This window comes from Lepisosteus platostomus, chromosome 5, assembly GCF_059453375.1.
Source record: "Lepisosteus platostomus isolate fLepPlt1 chromosome 5, fLepPlt1.hap1, whole genome shotgun sequence".
In the NCBI taxonomy this organism is placed as follows: Eukaryota; Metazoa; Chordata; class Actinopteri; order Semionotiformes; family Lepisosteidae; genus Lepisosteus; species Lepisosteus platostomus.
In genome coordinates this window covers 45003414-45026555 of record NC_142615.1, presented here as the reverse complement: position 1 = coordinate 45026555, position 23142 = coordinate 45003414, and the positions used below count along the sequence as shown (strand labels likewise).

The following is a 23142-nucleotide window of genomic DNA, read 5'->3' as shown; positions in this document are numbered from 1 at the left end:
CCGCTTTCCTGATTTATCTCAGCAGCTTTAATTTCGCCTGAAGCGCAAGCAACTTGTGAGAACAGGTTGGGTTTGCTGTGCTCAACTGGCTCGGCGTCTTCGTGTCGTAGCGCCGCAACGGTGTGTTTTCTTTCCTTCTCTTTTCAGCCCGGAAGAAACATTTTACTTGTTCCTTTTGTAGCCCACGCATGCCGACGCCTGTGTTGTGTTGTGGATTTTCTCCTTCTTGAATTTATACTCCTCCTCCCTCTCTCTCCCTCTCTCCACCTCTCCCTCTCTCTACCTCTCTACCACTCTACCTCTCCCTACCCCTCTCTGCTCTCTGTCTCTCACTCTGGAGTTTATTTTCCAGACAGAAATCCAGCTCCGTCCCTCCTGTGGAAGATTGGTGATGCAGGATGAGAGCCCCTAACCGAGAGCACTGCAGCGACAGGTTCTGTGGTCTGTTTCAAATCAGCCCGCAATGAGACACCGAGGAGAAATGAAGAGCCCCAGTTGCGCTAGAAAATCACCCGGGAAAGAGACTTTCAATGTAGAAAAAAAAAGTCGTTAGTAACGGACATAATATGTTTGTTTTGTTTTTTTAATCGCTGCAATGTGTGACTAAGCTCATACTACTAAGAGTTGCCCACTTTGTCTAGATCTGGTAACCTGCTCGTTGCTGGTGGGCCAGATCGTGTCCCCCATCACTATACTGGGGCAATAGGACCCACACAGACGGCAGGGTGAGCACCCCCTGTTGGCCCACAGAGAGGGAGAGGTAGAGGTAGGGAGAGAGGTAGGGAGAGAGGTAGGGAGGGGAAAAGGGAGAGGTAGGGAGAGAGGTAGGGAGAGGGAGAGGTAGAGGTAGGGAGAGAGAGGAGGAGTACAAATTCAAGCAGAGGCCTGAGTGGAGCACTGTCATATGGCCCTGACATCAGTCCCTCAACTCTCTGCATAAAGCAGTGTCTTATGGCCATTACATCCCACATCCACCGCTCTCTGCGAAAAGCAGTATCTTCAGGCCCTGCCATCCTACCCCCGCCACTCTCTGCGTAAAGAAGTATCGTCAGGCCCAGACATCACACCCCCGCCACTCTCTACGTAAAGAAGTGTCGTATGGCCCTGACACCCACCCCTCCACACTCTGCATAAAGTAGTGTCGTCAAGCCCTGACATCCCACCCCCGCCACTATCTGCGTAAAGCAGTACCTTCAGGCCCTGACATCCCACCCCCACCACTCGCTGTGTAAAGCAATGTCGTTTGGCCCTGACATCCCACCCCCGCCACTATCTGCGTAAAGCAGTATTGTCAGGCCCTGACATCCTACCCCTGCCACTCCCTGCGTAAAGCACTGTCTTATAGCCCTGACACCCACCCCTCCACTCTCTGTGTAAAACAGTGTCATATGGCCCTGACATCCCAACCCCGCCACTCTCTGTGTAAAGCAGTGTCATATGGCCCTGACATCCCACTCCCGCCACTCTCTGCGTAAAGAAGTGTCGTATGTCGTATGTCGAGGTGAGGTGAGGTGCGACACGCCAGAGCCCCGCCGCTGCTAATGCGGAGCACTTGTTGAACTGGCATTGAAAGGACGTGTGCGCACGGAGCGAGCCTTCCCTGCGGCGGAGCGTGGAAACTTTCTCCCCGCGCTGCAGGAGTTGTGTGCGCTGCAGCGGTGCCGAGAGAACAGCACAGAAGGCAGCAGGCTCTGGAGAGCGGGTAAGAGACGGAGCCTTGTGGGCAGGCGAGCAGGCCCGTTTTTTGGAAATTGCTGAAAAGGCTCCGGTGTTTGTTCGGTTTGTGGCAGGCGCACGACGCGAGCTTGCGTAGCGATCTGCCGGTCTGGTGTTATGCAAATGAGGCCGAATTGCATCCCGGGACATGCTGCGAATGCGCATTGGCGACTGCAGATGTGTAGGAAACGGCGCGCTCGTTTTCTCGTTTTGCCCACCCTTTTGAGTGTTAGTGTGGCGTGTGAGTGTGCGAAAGAGTGGGCCCAGCAGGAGACAGTGGCGTGCGGGGTGAGGAGCTGGCCTAGGCTGCGCGCTTTGTGCTGTGGGTGCGGGCCGCTTGCAGGGCCTTATACAACTTTTACTTACCTGGCAGGGGTGATACCTTGATCATCCTGTAGGTGGAGTAGTTGGATTGTTTTCTTGTTTTGTGGAAGCAGTGTTTGTTTTGCAGTTTACGAAATGACAACTTTTGGATCCCGCAAGAATGTTGTGCGTTTTGAGCTTTTGGATGACCTCTTCATGGATCGCATGCAATTCAGCAGAAAAGTGTTGCAGAAGGAACTTGGCTTTGAACCTTGGCACTTGGATTTCATCTTCGCTTTCCCAGGTCAGAAAGCATTTTAGGTTGTTTTTGCTATCTATTCTCTGTTTGAACAATGTGTGGATGTGTTTGAGGCAAAAAGAGGGAAAGTTCCTGCCCTTGAGAAGATCAACTTGCAGCCTCTGACACAGAGAGAGAGGAAAACGGTGCATGTTATTATGTTCTCGGATCTGGCAAAGACGGAGGACATTCACACCTGGCTTAACCAGTACTGCACCGTCCACCATGGAAATGAGGTTAGAGATGTTGACGGTATAAAAACAGGAGCAAGGAAATTCAAGGTTCGCTTGCTACCGGACAATGTAAATGGAGGCTTAAGGCACCTGCCCTCTACAATCCGGCTGGGCGCCTGCAATGGCTATGTTTTTTATGTGGGACAACCAAAGGTGTGTCGGTGCTGTAGGGACACCTGGCATCATCGTGCATTGATAAATGCTGCAAGACCTGTGGCAAACAGGGGCATTTAGCCTCTGACTGTTCAATGCTGCCAAAGTGCAATTTATGTGGCTCGAAAGGACACGTTTTTAAGAACTGCCCTCACGCCTACGCCAATAAACTCAAAATGAGAAAGGATGAGGCAGTACTTGTTTCAGCCAAACCGGCCCGACAATCCAAAGCAAACAACAAGTCAAACAAAGAACCCTTGTTGGACAAAGACTCTCAGCCTCCAGCCAGGATCAGTCCTGCTGTGCTCCAGGGCCGGTGGAAGAGAAATCCACTACGCCCCCACAACCGCAGACTGCTCCAGACAAGCACGAGGGTTTGAAAACCCCAAAGAACAGCGAGGACCCCTCCCCCACTCCTGCTCCTCAGAATGAGGGCCAGTGTGGGGCCCCCCGGTGGAGCGGGTCCAGCGAGGATACCCAGGATTCAGCCGAGCTGCTTTTCTCAGACTCTGCAAGTGCTACAGATGTCCTCCTCTCCTCCATCCAGTCCATCACGGAGGATCTGCAGCAGCTGGTGGGTGAGGGGGAAGAGGAGACTGGTGCATCGGCTGCACCCCTTTCCCCTCAGTGCTCCCAGGAGCTGGACTTGAGGAAACGGAAAAATTACTCTGTTTTCTCCCCGAGCGAGGAGGAAGGAGAGCATGGTGATGGGGACAGCTGGAACCCCTCCACCCCTCCCTCTACCCCCTTCCTTGAAATGGACTCCGTGAACGCTTTTACTGCTGCCACCCTGATGAAGGCTCATTCAGAGGATGGCTGGCAGGAAATTGGTAAGAAGAAAAAGAAAAGAAGAAGGTAACAGGTGAGACAGAAGAGAAATGTGTTTTGTAAAGACTGGTTCCACTTTCTTATGTAATACGGCTCTAAACATAATTTCTCTTAACACCAGAGGTATCAATGACAGAGTTAAATGCCAGTCTGTCTTTGATTACCTCCAGCAGAGAGAAGGAGATGTGTTGATATTGCAGGAGTGTGCTTTAGCCTATCAAGAGAGGTATAAAAGCTTTGAAGATAGGTGGGATAAAGGGCTTTCTGTTTGGTCAGGGGACAATAACAACAGAGCCTCTGGCGTGGCCATTCTTTTCAAAGGACGGGCATTCAAACTGAAAAGTATTCAGAGGGTCATAGATGGCAGGTTGCTGTGTGTGGATGTGGAATGGGGGACCGTTAACCTGCGGCTAATCAATGTGTATTGTCCTAGTGACGTGGGAGGAAGGGTGGAGCTACTCAAGGCACTTTCTCCCCTATTGTTATGTAGCACAGACATGATAGTGGGAGGGGATTTTAATTGTATCTTAGAGTACATAGACAGGCAGTCTAGCTCTCCGATAAAATTGGATTCCAGCTCACTGGCCCTGCAAAACTTAGTTAATCTCCTCTCTCTGCTTAGTTCAAGGGACTTTCTTTGGCCCAGGCCTCTGGAAACTCAACACAAAGCTGCTAGAGAACGAGGGGGTAGTATCCCGCTACAAGGAGAAACTATCACAGTGGCTGTCCTTGTAGTGTCTTTACGGGTCAGTAGGAGAGTGGTGGGAGGAGGTGAAGGTCAGGACAAGGGCCTTTTTCGTGGCTGAGGGGAGGAAGGCTACTGCCAGACGGAAAGGAGTGCTTGCCAGGAAACAGAGGCAGCTGCAGTGTCTCTACACGATGCTGCACAGTGGCTTCGATGTGCTCAAGGATATCACCCTTTTAAAAAAGGACATCCGGAGCATAGCCGAAGAAAGTAGTCGAGGAGTGCTGTTAAGAAGCAGAGTGCAGTTCTTGGAAGAAAATGAGAAGTGTACTCGCTTCTTTTTCAGGAAAGTGGTAGGCTCCAAGTCTGTCATGGAAAGTGTAGTTGATGAGGAGGGACGAGAGAGAACAGAGCCGAGTGCTATCCTCTCCTGCACTGAGGCCTTCTAATCAAGACTGTACAGCTCTACAGAGGTAAAGGATGAAGAAATTCATTTTTTTACCTCAAAGCTAGAAAACGTTTTGAGTGAAGAAGATAGGGAAGTACTTGAGAGGGATTTGACAGTAGAAGAGCTGAGACAGGCTATGGAGAGCTTACAGAAGGGGAAAACTCCGGGTGCTGACGGGCTCCCTAAAGAATTTTATTGCACCTTTTGGGATCTGCTTCAGGATCTGCTACTGCTCCTATTCGGGGAAAGTTATAAGATAGAATTGCTGCCTGACTCCTTAAGAGAAGGCACTATCTCTCTCTTGTTTAAGAAAGGAGCAAAGAATGACATAAAGAACTGGAGACCCCTCAGCCTGTTAGGCGTGGACACTGAGATCCTGTCCAAAGCCCTTTTCCTGCGCCTACAAAATGTAGTGGCCTCACTGGTAGGGAAAGGACAGACTTGTGGGATAGCAGGACGCCTGATGAGCGACAACCTGGCCCTGTTGAGGGATGTCTGTCTGTACTCAGAGGATCGCTCCCTCCCTCTGTGCATTTTAGGTGTAGACCTAGAAAAGGCCTTTCACTGCCTAAACCGGCAGTACTTAACATCGGTACTTGAGCACATGAAGTTTGGCCCCATCATGAGAAAGTGGATTAACCTGCTGTACACAGGTAGCAACAGCAGAGTAATGGTTAATGGCAATAGATCACGCCCCTCTGAAGTCTGTTCAGGGGTGAGGCAGGGCTGCCCATTATTCCCCTTGTTATTCGTTTTGGCTATGGAGCCCTTAGCCTGTGCCTTGCGCCAGGATCAGGCCATTAATGGGATACCAGTGCCTGGAAGTGGGAGAGGAGAGGTAAAGACATCTCTATACATGGATGACGTCACCCTGCTCCTCTCTGACAATGCCTCAATTAGCAGAGCTCTGCAGTGCTGTGATCGTTTCTCTTTGGCTTCCTCTGCAAAAATTAAGAAATCTAAGAGTGAGATTTTTTATCAGAACTGGAGGGAGCCAAAAGAAGGACATGATCTCAGGCTGCAAGAGAAGAGAATTAAGGTCCTGGGGGTGTATTTTGGAGAACAGATGGGAACAGTAAATTGGCAGAACAAATTGCCAATCTTAAACAAAAAACTGATGCAATGGAAGGACCGAGACCTCACCATGACAGGGAAGGTGCTGGTCATCAAAGCCGAGCTCTTGCCTGTCTTGAATTTTCTGGCATCTACCTTCCCAATCCCACACCGTGTTGTGACGGTGCTGAGGAGATTGATGTTTCAATTTCTACGGGGTGGGAAACAGGAAAGACTCAGAAGGGAAGTAATGTACAGGCCGCTACCCTCAGGGTGGAAGTCTGTCCCAGATATTGCTACGAAGCTGCTGTGCATTTTCCTGGCCTCTGTGCTGAGAGGCTTTGCAACAGTACCTGCAGCGCGTACCTGGACTTATTTTTCCAGGCTCTGGGTAGGTAGGGAGGTGTTCAGAGTGTGGGGTGTCAGACCCAAGCTGGATGTCCCACTCTCTGACACATGCCCTGCAATTTATGGGACAGTTAAAAGTTTTCTAAGATCTCACCCAATTGGCCATATTCCCCTCCGAGATGTCAGCGTCCAAAAACTGGAAGATTTTGTTGCACCCCAGAACAATAGGCAGACCCCTGTGGGCATTTTAACATCAGCCCAAACAAGGAAGGTGTAGAAACACACATCCTCTAAGTTTCTGTGCAACATTCACAGAGATTTAGCCTGGAGTGTCGTCCACCAGTGCTTACCGTTACGAACTTTCTTGTACCGTAGGGGCCTCACCCCCAGCCCTCGCTGCGTTAGGGGCTGCGGCGAGGAGGAGACTGTGACCCATCTCCTGTGGTCCTGCTTTTTTGCTGAGGCCTTCTGGGCACAGTTTGAAGATTGGTTGCAAGCTCTCTCGCCCCAATTTACCCTGACCGCTGCTTTCGTCATATACGGCATCTCTCCTGTAAAACTTCCTCCTGATGTGTTTGACAGGATCTGGGCCGTGGTGAACAGTGGGAAAGACGCCCTGTGGAGAGTGAGGAACGTGGGGCTGTTCAAAGGCATCGAGGTCCTAGTCAAGGCAGCAGGTAGCCTGGCCCTGTTCATCACCCGAGAGAACTATTACCTCAGAGATCTGAGGAGAAAACGGAGGGAGTAAGCAGAAAATCTGTGGGAAATAGAGAACATAGGTCAATATCTCAAGAAACTGTAAAAAACATTATCATGTTTAAGTAAAGAATGTGATTTGCACCAGAAAAAAAGAAATTGTTGCTATGTAACTGGTACCGTGTCAAAATGTAATGAGATGTGATCATATATACTGTTTTAAGTACGTATATTAATGTAAAGCTTTCTAATTTGTGATGTCCTGTGTTTTTTTTGTGAAAAGAAAATAAAGTTCTTAAAATTAAAAAATCGGTTCACCCAGGGCGAGGCTCGGCCATTAAACTCCGGCTGTGCTGACCTCTGCGAATTCCCCAAATGTGGGAATCTCGACTGCATAATTTCTGGTAGTGGGGGACTGCGTTGGCGCTCTCCCCTGATGTGCTTGGTCCAATATCAGATACGGAAGAGTTACGACACCACGAGCTGCGATAGGATCCCAGTTCGAAAGGAGTCGATGCCACTGCTGGTTCCCGGTTTCTTTTAGTTAGAGGTCCAGAGAAGCATTTCAAGATGGTTACACTACTCTTTCCGGACATTCGTTCCCTTTTCAAAGTGAGTCTTTTTGCTGTAGTCTGCATTATTTAGGCTCATATCGAGGTTAGCCTTTATTTGGTCATGGGGGGGCCTCGGTACTGTATGCTAATTCTCAAGACAGTTTCACCCGTTTTCTGATTGCTAGATTCTGTACCAGTGCAGACATGTCAAAAAGTGAATGGCTGTACCTCTATTTCATCCATGCATCCGTGCTCAATGAATGAAATCAGTAATAAATGAATATATGTATAGTTATACGAAAAACAAGTGGTTTATTGACTCATCTTCATTTGCAGATTTAGAGGCAGCTTCGATATTCGTTTAACAAATGGGTTTTTTTATATGTATGAGTCACACACATGCCATAGCAACAAAACATCTATGCAAATGAAGCTATAGATCACTTTTCTTGGAAGTGTTAAATGTCCATACTTCAGGCTTTCCTCCCAAAGCCTACGGCACCAATCCAGCTCATCCAGCTCTGTCTGTAGAGAAGCCAGGGTATCGGCTTGTTCCACACCCCACCTCTCTCTGTGTACAGTAGAGCCTTCTGTCCTGACTGGAGGAGCTCATCCAGCTGTGTTTGGAGAGAAGCCAGGGTATCAACTTGTTCCCCCCTCCCACCCCTCTCTGTGTACAGAAGAGGTTCCTGTCCTTACTCGAGGAGCTCACCCAGCTGTGTCTGGAGAGAAGCCGGGGTATCGGCTTAATCCACACCCCCACCCCTCTCTGTGTACAGTAGAGCCTACTGTCCTTACTGGAGGAGCTTGTAGGCATCCTCTCACGAGGCACCAATAAATGTAGGTGTCTTGTGCATTTACCGGGACAATTATTAATTGTAGCAGTAAGTCACAAAATGATTCTTTGATGGTTATTAGAAGACCGACCCAGCGGGATAACTCAGCAACGCACACACACGGATACTAATACACAAGAATACATTTATTATTACATAAAATGTGCATATCAACATAACAGATCTTATAGTGACGGTTAGCAGAATACAAAAGGTATATATTCAATCACAAAGAGTTACAAACCAAGAGGGACATACATTCCGTATATCATTCATTTAGACCGTTTTGTAAATGAACTTTGTTACAACTTGTACATTAGATACTCAAAAGCAAGTACATGACTCATAGGAATTAAATTGCTATCAACTCAGGTTAAGGTAACAATTGAATTCTCGAGCTGTAATGCAGAATGTTGAATACTCGTCCACTCTGTGGGGGTTCAGATCTCCCGTGGATACAAAGAAGCAGTGGCAGGCTGTTGCCGTGTCCAATCGGTGCTCTCTGGCCCGGTGCCAGGCAGTGCTGGTTCGACGTGAGAGAAGGAGAAGGAGGGAGAGATTTCTGCTGAGGTGCGCTGCTGATGCTCTCTGAAGACAGGCTAGTTAGTGTTGGCTGAAACTAGCAGAGTTTGCGCGCAGAAAAGTCACAATCTTTAGACAGGAAGAAGGCCGGTTCGTTCCCGATGTAGCGCGAGTCCTGAATACTGATATTCAGCTGTCCACAGTTCCAAAAGTAGTTCACTCGTTGATCAGGTGAGCGTTCGTGGTGGGTTCACGAGGCTTGCTGCTGGGCTAACCTCAGGTGGATCCTTTGGTAACACGCTGGCAACCTCCGTTCTCGACTCTTAGAACAAGGAAAAGTCCTGGCACTGGGACACATTGGCCGTTACGTGACTGTCTGAGCTGAGTCTGAGGATGTCCAGGAGGAGCTGGAGTTTTACCTGGAGGAACTACGGTCGCTCATTGGTTGAAAGTTCCATGGGCATTCGAGAATCATTTTGTGACTTACTGCAACAATTAACAATTGGCCCAGTAAATGCACAAACCCCTACATTTATTGGTGCCTCGTGAGAGGATGCCTACATTTATTGGTGCCCAGTGTGAGGATGAGTAACCATGCACTCATCCTTGGGTGTAAACCACTTGGGATGAGACTCTCCCTTGGAATCTCCCAGACAGTGAGGCACCAGAGATGACCATTAATTAGGGTGGCTGATGTGTCTCAGCTTTGGGAGTTGTTCCTTATCAGAACACACTATCAGCTAGAAAAACACCTTAAATGTGAACCAAATGGAATGGCCTCTCTATGTCCAGCACCACTTGAGATGAGGGGGAGAGAGATTGGCAAAGGAGCAGCAAACTCAAGGTACAACGGTCTCTGTCCTGTGTGAATGCGCTGGTGGACTATTAAGCTACTTGACTGACTAAAACTCTTCCCACACTGACTTCAGCTGAAAGGTCTCTCTCCTGTGTGAATGCACTGGTGTGATTGTAAGCGGCTTTTCAGACTAAAACTCTTCCCACACTGATTGCAGCTGAATTGTCTCTCTCCTGTGTGAATGCGCTGGTGGGTTTTTAAGTGGCTTGACTGACTAAAACTCTTCCCACACTGACTACAGCTGAACGGTCTCTCTCCTGTGTGAAGGTGCTGATAGGGTTTTGAAATGCTAGACTTACAGAAACGCTGCTTCTCCCTGTGCCATAATGGCAGTTTGCCCACACCATCTGAGCAAGGCCTTGAGTGATTCTTCCTCATCCCCTGATCGTGCTGGGGTCTCTTATTCTGCAAATGCTCCATGGAATGGCCTTGCTCTGTGTGATGGAACTGAGATTTGTTTTCATCATTATGTCCCTCAGTGTGCTGCTCAGCAGTGTGAATCATCTGGGGCTCCTTCTCCAGCTCTCTGAGACTAAAACCGTCCAGTTCATTCAGTTGTTCCTCTCTTTGCCCAAGAACAGACATACTCTCCAGTTCATTAAAACTTTCAACGATTTTTTCTGTAACCAGATTATTAAACCTGTGTGTAAAGTCATCAGATACTAAGGGATCATATGATTGTTTAAGAATCTGCAATGACAGTCTCTCCGCTTGAACAGAACAAGGCCTAATTATTATCAAGCCCTGTAGGAGCTGCTGTTGCTGCTCCCTGTACTGACTCTTCTCAGTATGCTGTAAATCAGTACTGTTCTCTTCACCAGGTACATCAGTCTGCTGTTCTGCAGGGTCAATCAACTTGGGCTCCATGTCCTGCTCTGTAAGATTTAAAACATCCAGTTTTTCACTGTGCTCTTGTACAGAGATGCAGCCCAGTTCATTACAACCTTGTGTAATATTGATTGTGTCCAGATTATTAATAGTCTCTGTAAAATCATCACATACTAAGAGCCCAGGTGTCTCACTCTCAGGCTCTGTCTTCATCATGGGCACAGAGTCCAGTGCCTCTTTCCCTTCTGCGGCAGTGACCTCTGTTTCCTGCATCAGCCTGTGCATCTCCACACTGTGCTGCAGTTCAAGAGGAGCCCTTTCCCCAGCTTCAATAAGAGCACTGGCCTCTGAATCTGTAAACACAAGACAAGACCTTTATAAGAATAAACTTTATTTTATAGTTTTATACCTTTAGAGGTGGCTTCTCAAAGCATTTTACAGAATGCCAACAACAAAAAATACACAAACTTAGCATGACGAGAATACACAGTTAGAGGAGACAGTAGACAGTGGTACTAAGTAAAGTAGGAACAGAGGGGTACAGAACAGTTAAATAAAGGTTTTTGAGTCTGGATTTGGAGTTTAGAGAAGGTGACTCTCTGATATCCTTGGGGAGAGAGTTCCAGAGCTTGGGGCATAAAATTAGAAGGTCCTGTCACCCATACAATGTAGACGGGCTTGGGGGACAGATTGGAGAACAGAATTAGAAGAGCGAAGATTGCAAGGTAGGGAGTAGGGTGATAATATGAGACCAGTATGGAGGTGTCAAGCCAAGCCAAGACAAGACATGGAGAGTCTTATAGGTGAGCAGGAGGATTTTTAAGTCGATAAATAACTTGACAGGAAGCCAGTGCAAGGACTCCAGGATAGGAGTAATGTGATCATTTGTACAAGACCTGGTCAGGATTCTGGCTGCTGAATTTTGGACATACTGCAGTTTGTTCAATGTGGATTTAGAAACCCCAGAGAGTAGAGCGTTACAGTAGTTGATTTGGGAGAAGACAAAAATTTTTAGCCACAGGGCGTAGTCGAGCAATATTTATGAGGTGAATGAAAGATGTTCTGACAACATGCTGCACATGTGGGTCGAATGTCAAATATCATCCCCAAGTTTTTCAATTTAGACTGAAGCTTAAGTACAAGACCATCTACAGATAGGGTTACACATTGGTTGTACAAAGTTGATGGGTGGTGCCAATAAGCACGACTTCAGTCTTGTCACAGTTAAAGGAAGGACATTTTGAGTCACCCAAGTTTTTATATCGGGGATGCAAATTAATAGAATAGAGACAGCCACATCATCGTCAGGTTTGGTATGGATGGATATTTGAGTATCATCAGCATAGTAGTGATAGCTGAGGCCATGTGATCTTAAAAGCCTTAAACTACACACACGCATACTAGTACACTCACAATCAATTTGGGTTGTTTTAACATAGTGGAATAAGTGCGTATAAGGGCGTGTTCTGATTTAGCTTTGTCAGAAACATAACTACCATGCAAAAAGTAAGACTACTGTAATAATATCACAATTACATTACATTTACATTAACACTGCACTGAGAGAGATAGAGAGGGGTTAATATAGACACACTGTCTAGACACTCCAGTACATTAACACTGCACTGAGAGAGAGGTTAATATAGACACACTGACTGGACACTACAGTGCATTAACACAGCACTGAGAGAGAGGGGTTAATACAGACACATTGACTGCACAATACAGTACATTAACACTGCACTGAGAGAGAGGGATTAATATAGACACATTGACTGCACAATACAGTACATTTACACTGCATTGAGAGAGGGCTTAACACAGGCACTGCGACTGGACAAAACAGCACATTAACACTGCAACCAGAGAGAAGGATTAATACAGACACTCTAAGTCCCTCTAAGTCTACACTCTAAGCTCTAAGTCCCACACCTGAAGAAGGCTCCACAGCCGAAACGTTGTGTTTTCTTTCTTCTTTTTTTTCAGCATGGAATAAACCTATTACTTGTTCCTAAATTAAAAATGGATGACTAGAAGGTGACTATGACAGACACTTGACTTGACTAAGACTATGACTAAATCAAAAACTGGAAACTAAATGAACACTGCAAATGAGTACACAGAAAAGTAACACTCAGAATTAACAACTTTTCTAAGCACACATTACATTTGTTAGTATCATACACCTCTATTGACAGCAACAATCAGCATCGACCAGCAAATTCTTAAAAACCACGTCAAGGTTTAAACGTGAAAACAGCGTGGTGATTGGTCAAAGCCCAAGCACAGTCCTCAGTGTGCTGTTTATGGTTGAACTCTAGAAGCAGTGAATGGTTTAGAAAGTGAATTCAGAGGGAGACAGTCTGATACAGAACTGTTTAATTACAGAGAGGCTCCCAGCTGGATCAGAATGAGGTGAGCTGGTGATTCAGAAAAAAAAAAAACAAAGAGGGGAAAAAAGGCAAAAAGGTACAGAGAAAACAAGATCGAAGATGATTTTCTACTAATTCATTAGGATGCAGGCATCAATCCCGCTACCTCTCGCATGCTAAGCGAGCGCTCTACCATTTGAGCTAATCCCCCTCGCTTTATGTGTCTCGGCATCATGTCTTACAGCCTCTGCCCCTCTTACCGGGCACCGCCCACTGCCCTTGGTCTGCAAGGCAGTCCTTTCAAGTGCGATGACGACGCTGGGACCTTCGTTGCCTATTGTACGAGCTGAACTTTTGTGCTCATCAATTCAACGCTCTTTCCATCAACTCATCTTGTCTTTTGATGCTTCGTGTTTTGCGCTCCTTTGACTATCGGCATATCGGGTGACTGCAAACACTGAAGTTCTTGCTTACGGAGTGTGGAACATTGTTTTCAAGTGATTGCTGTTCTGTCATGTTGACGCCGAGTGAATCTTTCTTTGGCAACATGGGCAGGCTGACAGCAGTGCGAGCGAAAGTAATGACAAATTTCTTGACTTATTTCTGAATGTGAATGTTCTTTAGAAAAGGGATGCGGCGTTGCTTCTCGCCCGTGGAAAGGTCACGCATTCCAGATGTGGTTATGAGCGAACAGTTGCCGCAAGTGTTTGAAAAGAGCAAGAGAGGAAGCAGCCCTGCCCCGTGTGAGGATCAAACTCAGGCCCTTCAGATGACGAGACTGACGCACTACCAATTACGCCAACAAGACCAGCTGCAGTACACACACCGGAAAGTTTGCCTCACATGGATTTCAGTCGCCCGTTCCCTAATCTTTAGACGCCCTCTGCTGAATGTTGCATTTGCCTTTTGATCTCACCGACACATTTTTGGTCTGTGTCTGTTGCGAGTCCGTCTTTCAGATCTCACCTAGCACAAGTCTCTGTGGCTGAAGTGGCCTCTCTGCTTCAGCATCGTGCCCTCACTCAGCCATTAAAAATGTCACTCGGACTTCTGACATGCAGACATGAAATGTCAAGAGAGAGTGGCGGAGTGACGCTTAAGCCAGAGAGAAGATGAAAAGGGGGCGTGGCTGCAAAATGCTTGACAGCTGCACGATGCTCTCCATGCAAGGCGTGACCACAGGCTGAAGGACACCTTTCGGCACATCAAGCTCTAAGCACACACATGGAGGATGCGGGAATTGATCCTGCTACCTCCCACATGCGAAGCAAGCGCTGTACCATACAAGCCAACCCCCCTCGCTGGGGCTTATGCCTCGGCGTCATCTAGTGCCGCTTGTTCCCCTCTTACTGGGCACAGTTCACTGCCCTTCGTCTGCAAGGCAGTCGTGTAATTGCGGCTTTCTTGACTTATTGATGAAGGTCTGACTGGACGAGCGAATGAGGCCTCTCCCCCATCCTCAAGCTCGCTGACAGATTGAAATGGAAAGTGCTGCCGTGGCTCGTTGGTCTAGTGGTATGATTCTCGCTTAGGGTGTGAGAGGTCCCGGGTTCAACTCCCGGACGAGCCCTCGTGTGCTCGTTTCCTCCTCTTCCACAAGACTGGGAACTGATATCCACATCACTTTGCAGCGTCTGTTTATGGCAAACGATGGAATGTGACTAATGACTGAACGAGCCTGGTGAATTCTCATCACGTGGCACAATGAGAGCGTGCAGTCAGCTGTCCAAGGCGGCAACCTCATTGCTCGTTCAAAAGAACACGTACTGAAAACTCATCACCACTATGTCGTAGATGAGCACCGCGATTGCTTGTTGTCATGCGTCCTTACTTGGGAAATGCAGAAGCAAAAACTGCCCTCTCTCAGCCAAGGCGGCTCGCCTTGCGCTCTCTGCGCCTCGCATATTTGTGGAGCTGTCTGCTCTTCTTTCTGTTGAAGTAATCAAGTTACAGGGCGTTCTGCAGCCTATGATGTTCTCACTGAGAGCTTTCAAGATTTGAAGGAAAACTACGAGCTTGATGGCTCAAGTCGAACGAATGTGATTGTTAAGCAATCGATGATCAAAAGCACGTCTTCTAACAATTCGTGAGAGTATTATCAGCACTGTTTTCACTCGGATATACTTTTCACTTGCTAAGCTGACAAATTGGACGAGAAAATGCTGGAGACGCACTCAGTGCAGACTGAGGTTGGGAAGGAGGTGTGGCCCTTCAACGCTTGACAACTGAAGGACATTCTCTCCGCAACGGAGGAGCACCTGTCAGAAGTCGCAGAGGCTAAACGAGAGCACCAGGCTCCTGGAGCTCCAAACTCAGACCTAGAGGATGCGGGAATTGATCCCACTACCTCTCGCATGCTAAGCGAGCGCTCTACCATTTGAGCCAATCCCCCTCACCTCCTGTGTCTCGGCATCATGTCTTACCACCTCTGCCCCTCTTACCGGGCACCGCCCACTGCCCTTGGTCTGCAAGGCAGTCCTTTCAAGTGCGATGACGACGCTGGGATCTTCGTTGCCTATTGTTCGAGCTGAACTTTTGTGCTCTTTCCATCAACTCATCTTGTCATCTTACAGTCTGGGTAATTGGAGACTGCACTGTTCTGCTTCCTAAGGTCATATACGGGTTTTTCGCATGAAGCCGTATTGAACAGTATTTCTCGCATTGTGAACATGTGCACACAGGGGTCCCCCGGGTTCCAGTTAGTGCGTAATTATGCATCGATGAAAAACGAAATTAGCTCACTGAAAGTTTGATGTAGAGAATGTGGAAATTTCCACAAGTTGTGGTCTTTAAAATGCATTTGGTTTGAAGACATTCTGTGCTTCCATTGTGAAGATATGGACAAAACAATATTTGAGCGTGGTAAAAAAAACTCATAAAAATGACAAAGTGAAGGCTGAGAAAGCATTCACAATGCATTTTATACACAAAGCAAGTGTTTTTGTAACAATAAGAGATTTCGCGAAAGCACTACAGGCGTGCCAAAATCGTTTTCGAACTTCAAGCTAACTTTACCCCGGTCTAAGAGAAAGGACTGCCTTTCACTTCTCTGTGTTTTCTTTCACAGCGCTGTGCACTTTTTCATTTCTCTCGCTTTCAGAGCCTCTGCACAGCACACGACTCGACATCAGGAAGCACATTGAAGTGAAAGCAGAAAGCGCTGCGACATGCACTGTGCAGATCCCGCCACACTAAGAGGTGAGTGGGTCTGTTCGATCACAGCGCTAGGCGAATCCCCAAACAGTGTGCGTGGCAACAAAAAAAGCTGCTCTGTTTTGAACTGGGGACATTCCACGTGTGAGGCTAACGTGATAACCACTACACTATGGAAACAGTGGGAAATTGTGCCCAGTGGCCCAGTGCTGAGCTTCGCCAATGCTATTCAGGGGCTATTCAGGGGCCAATTCTATTCGATGTGAATTGAATGCTATTCAACTCTCCAATGCTATTCAGGGGTGGAAAAGGGTGGAGCCGTGTGTGTCTTTTGTTCAAAGACACCCCCATCTCAGAGCCGAAAGTACAAGCCTTCCTCTCGCATGTCCACAAAGATGTTATTTTTTAAGAAGATCCTGCGAAAGTCGGCCATCTGCCTTTCAGCCCTGCAGTAGGCCAGGCTGAGAGAGAAGCAGTCCTTCACCCTGGCAATGTACAGCCTGACAAGGTCTGGCTTCAGGCCATTGTACATCATGAGGTTCCTCCTCTCCCAGACAGCTGTCCTCGTTAGGCTGAGGAGGAGGTTCACTAAAATGGCGTTAACCCCCCCCCCTCAGACCCGTGGTACCCAAAGAGGAACAGCTCTTTCCAGGGCACCCCGTCAAGAACAGCTCCTCGAACAGAGCGAAACAGGCCATCCAGCAGATCCGTCAAGTACGCCCTGGCTCGAGCTGGGGGAAGATCTTACCCAAGAACACCTCTGAGACCGGCACTCTGAAGCGTTTCGCCACCATCAGCCTGTAGAACATGCTGGTGGTGCACCCCAGGAGGTCCACCCCACGGTCCCCCCACTTCACCCTCAGCTCCGGCCAGGCCGGGCCTGCTGCCCCGTCTTGTAGATGGAGCTTCTCCAGCCAACTGTCTGGGAGACCGAGTTTGAGCTGCTCGTAATCCTAACGGATCTTACTGACAGGCAGCTCGTCGTCGACCTCTCGGACAGCGTCGACAATAGCCTGGGTGGGCAGAAATCCGTCCTTTACTTCATAAAGAAGATCCTTGACCTTGGATATGCCAGCCTCGTAGAGCTGCCTGTTCCATCGAGACACCAGAAGGGGGTTGAGGAACAGAGGCTGTTCCAGAAGCTGGGCCCAGGTCTCCGGTGTGTAGGAGACATGCTGGGACATGAACTACCCCCTCGCCAGCAGGACCTCCCTGTAAAAGGAGGGCAGATGTTTTATCAACCCCGGAGTCAGCCTCACTAGGAGGGTCTCCTGCCCCAAGCCCCCGCAAGTCTCGAAGTAGCTTGCCATACCAATCTTCCAAATGCTGACATTATCCAGGTCAAGGAACTTCTTCACTACTTTCAGCCTAAAGCTTTTCAGCTTCAGGCCTACATCACACAGCTTCAGCCCACCCCTGGAGATTTCCCCAATGAGGATGTCATGAGTGACCCGCGGAGGCTTCCCCTCCCACACGAATCCCACCACCAGTTGCCTAATCTCATTCTCTACCCGTTCAGGAAGAGGCATCACAGACAGTGGGTACCACAAGAGGGACAGGCACAGTGTGTTAATGAGCAGGACCCTTCCCTTTAGGGTCAGGGACCTGTGTCTCCACCGATTTAATTGGCCCTCATCTTAATGAGCTTCTCCTTCCACAGGAAAAGCCCAGTGCCCTGCTCATCAGCGTTAATGTAGATGCCAAGGACCTTCAGGTGACCCGTCTCCACCCTGAAAGGGTAGCCGAAGAGCGGGGCAAGGTCTGCCCTCCCTACCGGCATGACCTCAGACTTCTCCAAGTTTACCTTGGCGCCCGAGGCAGCGCAGTAGGCCTGCACCACCTCTAAAATGGCCGAGATCTCCGCCACCTCTGCCAACGTCAGTCTGGTGTCGTCAGCATATTGGTAGATCAACGAGGTGGAGGTGCCCCCAGGCAAGGTCACTGGAAAGAAGCTCGTGAGGGAACCATTCACCTTGACACAGCTCACGATCCCCTTGTACACGAGCCTCACCCAGGAGATGAAGGCCTCGCCGAAGCCCAAGCTCTTCAAGACCTCAAACAGGAAGGAATGCTCCACCCTGTCGAAGGCCTTCTCCTGGTCCAGTTTCAGGACGTATCCACCCCTCGGCTGCTCCCGCATAAGGTCCACAACATCTCTGATGGAGCACACCGTGTCCGCGATGTCTCTCCACTTGACGCAGTAGGTCTGCGAAGGCGACAGGATCCTGGGCAGAACCTTCCCGAGCCTGAACACGAGTTAGTATCTTATAGTCCGTGTTCAACAGGCTGATCGGACGAAAGTTTTTCAAAAGGGAGGGATCCCCCTGCTTTTTGTAGACAAGGGAGATCACCCCCCTTCTCATAGATGGGGTCAGAGCGCTGGTCCTGGCAATCTCCTGGAACACCTCCAGAAGGAGGGGCCCCAGGGACTGCTGAAAGTGTCTGTAGAGCTTGGAGGAGAGCCCGTCCCACCCAGGGCTCTTGTTAGGAGACGAGCCCCGAAGTGCTTCAAGCACTTCCTCCAAGCTCAGCGCACTGTCACAGAGCTCACGATCGCTCTGTGACAGGCGGGTACTCACCCACCTCTTCGGACCAGAACAAGGCGCTATAAAAAGAAAACACCTCATTCCTAACGGCTTCGGGGGCAGAGAGCCGCACACCGTCCTCTCCCACCAGCTCCTCGATGAAGGAGCTGCGCTGCCTCTCCTGCTCCAGGCCGAAGAAGAACCTCGTGCTCTTCTCGCCTTGGCAAGATACTGGGCTCTGCTGCGCACCCTGGCTCCTCTCCACTTCTCCTCCTCCAGGGCTTGCAGCTCACCCCTCAGCTCCAGCAAGAGCTCGCAGCCCCCGCCGTGATCTGCCAGGAGCCCGAGCTCTGAGGCGATCCGAGCCCGAAGCTCTCTCTCCCGCCTGGCCTTCTCCCGCCCCTGGGACAGGCCATACAAGATACTGAACTCTTTGATGCCGTACTTGAGATTATCCCACCTGACCAGCTTTTCTGACCTATACAGGGGACACTGCAGCTGCTGCCGGATTAGGTCTTCTATGCCCTGACAGAATGAAGCCTCCCCCAGGAGCGCGTTATTAAAGCACCAGGGGCTGGGGCCCCGGTCCTCCTCTGCCCCTGCTACAGAGAAGTGAAGCACAGCATGGTCGCTCAGGGTCGTGAACACATAGCGCATCCGGCTCAGGCACGGGAAGAGACTCATGTGCCCCAGCAACAGGTCGATCCGGCTCTGTCTCAAGACACCTTCAACGACCTGCCGCCGAAAAAAGTCCTTCCGCGCACCATAAGCCTGACACCACGCATCCACGAACCCGTGAGCCTCCGCACTGCGCTCCAGGAAGCTGCGAGCAGCGCTGCTCTTAAAGATCATCCCAACCGCGACATCGAGCGCACTCAGTGCACAGTTAAAATCTCCGACGACCAGCCCTGGCTGCTTGAAGAAGGCGAGCCGCTCAGCTTCCCCATTGGGGGCGTAGATGTTGCTCAGCAGCACGGACTGTCCCAGAAACCCGAGACAGACCTGCAGGAGCCGGCCGTCCGTGTCGCGGTGCAGGAGCCTTACGCTCTCGTACACTCCCCTCCTCACCAGCACGGCCACCCCCCTCCTGCACAGGCCGGAGGCATTGCTGTAAAACAGCTCCCAGTCCCACTGTGCTCGCACCTTCGGGACACACTCCTCGTCCCAGAAGGTCTCCTGGAGGCAGACAACATCCGTCCGCCTCAGCAGAGCTAACACTGCCCCCAGCTTCGCTCTGTCCCTCAGCCCGTTGGCATTTAAAGAGGCGAAAGATGCCATCACGTATATGGCCGGGAAAGAGTGAAGTTAATTCTCCAGCCCGCACAACAGTTTCCCCGCCCTTTCTGCCACATTCTCATTGCCAACACTTGCTGCTTCCTCCCCACCTCCTGTCTCCGCCACCGCAGACACATCAGGGATGGGTCTGCGGACAACTCTTAAACTGGGATTGAGGTTGGGCTGAGGCCTGACGTGGTGCCACTGGATCCCGGCCTTCGAGGGCCCAGGCGGTTGTACCCCGGCTCGCCCACTCCCCTCCCCCTCCTCCCTGTCCTCCCTCTCCACCCCATCCATCTCCACCACCTCCCCTTCCCCCTCCATCTCCATCTCCATGCTCTGTAATTCCCCCTTCTCCGTCCCTGCCCCATCCATCTCAAGACACCCATCCTCCATTCCTTCTTCAGGTTTGTTAGGTTTGTTAGGGTAACGGGGCGCCCCCGCTGGTGGAGATGCTGGCTGGTCCCCGGCTCCTTTCTGCTGCGCTGTACCCAGGATTGGAGGGGCCTCCTCTGCCTCTCCCCCATCACCGGCTGGGGCGTTGCTGGCTCACTAGGGTCCTGGGGCGCCGCTGCTGGCAACTCTCCATGCTCAGCTGCAGCGGCCACTTGTAGTCCATCTTCAACCCCCTCGGCGTTGCAGGCAGCTGCTCCTGCCGCGGCTGGATCTTCCGACTCCAGCTCGCAGTTGCAGCTCATGAGCGCGTGGAGGCAGTCAGCGGTGCGGTTCCTGGCGCGGTGGCCGGGCTGTCTGCACTCATAGCAGAGGAACTCAGGGCAGTCCTTGGCGATGTGCCCCGAGTCCAGGCAGACATGACACACCCTTTGCTGCTGGTCGTGGAGGACCCTAAAGTACTGGTCCCCCTCTGCCGTGGCGAAGCGGGTGCTGTATGGCAACAAGGCTGCATGCTCGGGAAAGCGAATCCGAACAAACCTCGTGCCATCAGCAATGGTGGTACCAGGGTAGTGGCGCATCCTGATGTCCAAAATCACTCTCACCCCCCAGCTACTCAGCTTCTCCTTGATAGTCTCGTCTGAGATATATGCCGGGAGGTGGAGGAAGGAAACCACTACCTCCTTCCGCTCCAGCCAGCGGCAGTAGCAGGGTGTGCCCTGTACATCCAGCCCCACAGCCACTGCGTCCACTGCGTCCATGATCTTTTGAGTCCCCATGATCTTTTGAGTCCAGAGTCAGTTCAAACTCTTTTGGCGTCCGGGGGCGGCAGGCAAAAAGAGAGCCCTCCCCACAGACGCCGTGCACCGCTGCGATAATAGCACCCGCTCACATCCACCACAACATTATGCGCCCTTGCAAAAACCCGCCAGGGGGGTCGGTCTGAATTCCTCATCCTTCTCTTTCTTACACCACTCTCCTCCTCCACTACAATAACATTCTCTGCCTCCATGATTTTTCCTACCATTAAAACACAAACAGGACTCAGAAAGCAACAAAAAAGCAACAACAAAAAACCAAAAGCCTCTCCCCTCCCCAAACAGAGCTAGGCTGAAGGGGAGGGCTTCAAAATCAACCAAAAACACCAAAAAAACACAAAAATTCACAAAAAACAAAGTCTTACTTGAGACAAACAAATCCTCTATTCCTCTCCTTCTTCCTGCTCTCACGCTGACCACGCCCCCTGTGACATCAGAGGTCCTGCTCAAGGGGGTGTGGCCGTAAGCGAGAGCAAGGCTCAATGGCACCCTTCTTATAGAGAGGACAGCTCCGTCACCTCTTTTACAACGCTGCTTTTTTTCCCTTGCGTTTTTCTCTTCTTCCCACGTTCTCTTTCTTCACTGCCTTAGTCCCCGCTCTATTTCACTTCAGCCTTTCACTCTTGCTTCCTTCGAATGAGGACGGAGCTGCGGGAGAAAGGGCGCTATAGAGGATCGCTGTGGAGAGCTGCTACTGTGCTTTGACATCTGAGCTCTGTGGAAAACGATCTCAATACAATTCTGAAAAACGCGACTCCCAGAACGCCAGCCGAACAAGTCTCCACAGCCGAAGCGCTGTGTCTCTTTTCAGCTGGCGATAAACCTTTCCTCGTTCCTTTGCGGACTTGTAAAACTGTGCATGATCAGAATAAAAAACGCTCACACTAATACACAAGCACCCGTGTCTCGCCAAAGCTGACAAATAAACAGACAGAAAAGCCGCACTGCACGTGTGAACAGGGGAATGAGCGAGCGAGCGGGGATAGGGCGCCTCCTGCGCTTAAAAGCTTACAGCACCTGGTATTCCCAGGCAGTCTCTCATCCAAGTACTAACCAGGCCCATCCCTGTTTAGCTTCCGAGATCAGAAAAGATCAAGCGTGCTCAAGGGGGTGTGGCCATAAGTGAGAGCAGGTTTCAATGGCACCTTTCTTATAGAGAGGACAGCTCCGTCACCTCTTTTACGACGCTGCTTTTTTCCCTTGCGTTTTTCTCTTCTTCCCATGTTCTCTCTCTTCACTGCCTTCGTCCCCACTCTATTTCACTTCAGTCTTTCACTTGTAGCGGCAATGCTTGTTAATAAGACAGAATTAAGTGTTGCTGTGCTTTTCCAACTGAGGCTCCATCTCTCTGTTCATCTCTGTGGTGCACCCACAGAGAAACTATTCATGCAGGCTGATTTAAAGATGTTTTCTTTTGTTAAGGGACAGCTCCCAAATGGGGATGCACTTAGCTAAGCCTGGCTATCATGATCAATGGTCATCCATTGACACCTATCTGTCTAGGGTGTGCCAGATGGACATCTGGACTGCATTCCTAAGTGTCAGGAGTAAGTGACTCATATCTCACCTTGATTAACCAATCAGGGACTGGTAGGGCCGAGTAACTCACGTGGGACTCTGATGCCCATGGAACTTTCAGCCAATGAATGAGCTGAAGTTCCTCCAGGTAAAAACAGGCAACACAGAGGGCCTGAGAGACTATTTCGTGGACTTTTCTAAAGGGAATTCAAAGGAGTATTCCAGGGCAGGACGGCCCAGGAGCAGAAGGCTCCCAAGGGCAGGACATTCTTGCAGCGCACCTCCTGACCATCCTGAGACTCAGCCCTGACAACCACGGAACGGCCAGTGTGTCTGAGTGCCAAAACTTTCCTTTGTTCTAAGAGTCGAGAGCGGAGGTTGCCAGAGAGTAACCAGAGGATCCACCTGAGGTTAGCATCAGCAGAAAGCCTCATGAACAGGTCGGAACTGTGGACAGCTGAATCACTATTCAGAACTAGCGCTTCATCAGGAATGAACCGGTCTTCTTCCTAACCTGCTGGGACCCACAGTCATCTTTTCTCCTGTGCACAAACTTTGCTAGTTAAAGCCAACACTAACTAGCCGGTCAGTGAGCATCAGCAGCGCACCGTCGCAAGCTGCACAGCACAGCCTGGCACGGAGCCAGAGAGCCTGCAGGAGATCTGAATCCCTAGAGATTGGATGAGTATTCAACTTCAATGCATTACAGCTCGAGAATTCAATTGTTATCC

The 23142-nt window shown here is 49.9% G+C and overlaps 2 non-coding genes and 2 pseudogenes across 2 annotated transcripts; 2 read left to right on the top strand and 2 right to left on the bottom strand.

Moving 5' to 3' along the window:
* The first annotated feature begins 7058 nt into the window (after positions 1–7058).
* On the top strand, positions 7059–7197 carry LOC148667081 (U1 spliceosomal RNA; annotated as a pseudogene).
* Positions 7198–14227: 7030 nt separating this feature from the next.
* trnap-agg (transfer RNA proline (anticodon AGG)) lies at positions 14228–14299 on the top strand. The gene has a single exon. It is a non-coding gene; the product is annotated as a tRNA-Pro (tRNA).
* A 749-nt stretch (positions 14300–15048) lies between these two features.
* On the bottom strand, positions 15049–15121 carry trnaa-agc (transfer RNA alanine (anticodon AGC)). The gene has a single exon. It is a non-coding gene; the product is annotated as a tRNA-Ala (tRNA).
* Positions 15122–21898: 6777 nt separating this feature from the next.
* On the bottom strand, positions 21899–22017 carry LOC148667078 (5S ribosomal RNA; annotated as a pseudogene).
* Between the last annotated feature and the right edge of the window lie 1125 nt (positions 22018–23142).